Here is a 2,118-nt window from a genome sequence, read left to right as displayed (position 1 = left end):
GCCACGTGTTTCTTCATATAACCCAGCTTCTCAGATTATTTGCTCAGCTTACAAGGTGAATAAGTATGATGAAAGAAGACAATCATGGTGCACACCTTTCCTAATTTTAAACCATTTGGTGTTCCTTTGTTCTGTTTGAACAACTGCCTTTGGTCTATGTACAGGTTCTTCATGAGCACAATCAAGTGTTCCAGAATACTCACCCAACCCAGATACCAACCCAAAATATGACTAGTAAAGTAACTTCTAATTTTCAAGTGCTGATAAGAGTATGATCTACTAGCTCTGACCAGATCTGATGTGCATGGATTCATGTGGGCAGAGGAAGGTAGATCTATCCCAGGACTTAGGAAAAGTTCTCTCTCCCTTGGTAATCTTTTAGTTCATCCCAACTTGCCAGTATTTGCTGTGTTCACGGTAAAATCAAAAGGTCAGATCAGGCTGAGGGCTTAACCTATGGAAAAGGAGACTAAGAAAATTGTTTTAGTGTAGGCCTAAGGCCAGAAATACAAAAATACTCCCTGTACCCCACATGATCTCCCTCAGTATAGCCACCACCCCCAGCCAGCAATCAATGGGTTTTTCTACATCTTCCCTCTTGGTAAAGCTCTCTACAGACACTCAAGGGAGGGGCTGGTTCTGGTTGAGAGATTCCAGAGTTCCAACAGAGGTTGGGCAAGTACAGCAAAGGAACTAAATGTAGGCTCTATACACCTAACTCCTATGGAAGGCTGGTCTGGGGGTGTTTAAAATAGCAGAATGGGTTAGAACTTCCCATTCATAGGAGTTCTGTGCCCCCACACTCTGGGCTAATACATATCTGAAGGCTTACCAAAGACTTACTTACACGCTTGGCAAAACACTTACTACTGTTCTTCCAAGGATGACGAAATGCTGGCAGCGCAAATGTATATAAGCGAGAAATAATTGGGTCTCCAAGACAAGTGGCATCAGTGGCAGCAAATCCCCACCCAGGAGTCTACAACCAACAGTGCTGAGTGAATCCTACATAGAGTATGACCCTCTCTCCAAAAGCAAATCTTCTCCTGAAGAGACCATAACTGTTAGCGACAACTAAAGCTATCTGTGGAATATAGTTAGCTACCTGAAGTCCTCGTTGGAATGGAGTATGTATAAACAAATAAAAGGAACACTTCAAGACAGTGAAGTTTGTCAGCAGGTGTGTTGTTGTTATGTGCTGGTGAGTCAGTTCTGACTCACAGTAACCCTTTATAGGGTTTCTGGGGTGCAGCTGGTGAATTTGAACCATCAACCTTGAGGTCAAGTACGTATCATACAGTACCACGCCAGTACTACCTGAAGGCCTCTTTGGAATGGAGTATACATAAACCAACAAAAGGAACAATGGAAGCAAGGGAAGTCTGTCAGCAGGTAGGGATGCTATTTCAGGAAGCGTGATCCCAAGACATTTCCCAAAAAAGGCCCCCAACCCAAGGCTAGAACATCCTTACCAAGAGCGATGCATTCGAAATCTTATTCTCCATTGAAATATACAATCTCCTCTAAGGGGAGAAAACAAGAAACCCTCAAAACACAAACCCTAAACATTAGATGTCTGTACCACTATGTAAGACCCCTAGAGGGTAAACACTGGTCTGCTAATCGAGCCGTTGGCAGTTCAAATCCACCAGCTGCTCCTGATTTACAGCCTCAGAAACCCTATGCAGGGTCACGATGAGTCAAAAACAACTCCACAGCACACCACCACTACCATACATATAGCTGTTGTTGTTAAGTGCCGTCGAGTTGATTCCGACCCATAGCGACCATGTATAGGGTTTCCGATGAACAGCTGGTGAGCTTGAACCACTGACCTTGCAGTTCAAACTGCTTTGCAGTCTGGTGTATTAACACATAGCATCACACCAGGACTCCATGGTGGACAATATGAATTAGGCTGTGAACCACAAGGTCAGTAGTTCAAAACTACCAGCTGTTCCGCAGGAGAAAGATGAGGTGTTCTGCTCTCGTAAAGATTTAGAGCCTCGGAAACCATGTACAGAGTCGCTATGAGTCGGAACCGACTCCACAGCACACAGCCACCACTATATATATATATATGGAGCTCTGGTAGCATAGTGGTTACGAATCGGGCTG

General features: G+C 44.2%; 1 protein-coding gene across 1 annotated transcript in view; it reads right to left on the bottom strand.

Moving 5' to 3' along the window:
- The window catches only part of ARHGAP44 (Rho GTPase activating protein 44), a 226,997-nt gene that overhangs the window by 135,833 nt on the left and 89,046 nt on the right, over window positions 1-2,118 (bottom strand). The window lies entirely within an intron of this gene.

This window comes from Chrysochloris asiatica, unplaced genomic scaffold, assembly GCF_000296735.1.
Source record: "Chrysochloris asiatica unplaced genomic scaffold, ChrAsi1.0 scaffold00054, whole genome shotgun sequence".
Lineage (NCBI taxonomy): Eukaryota > Metazoa > Chordata > Mammalia > Afrosoricida > Chrysochloridae > Chrysochloris > Chrysochloris asiatica.
The sequence above is the reverse complement of the archived record's forward strand: the minus strand, read 5'-3'. Positions and strand labels throughout refer to the sequence as shown.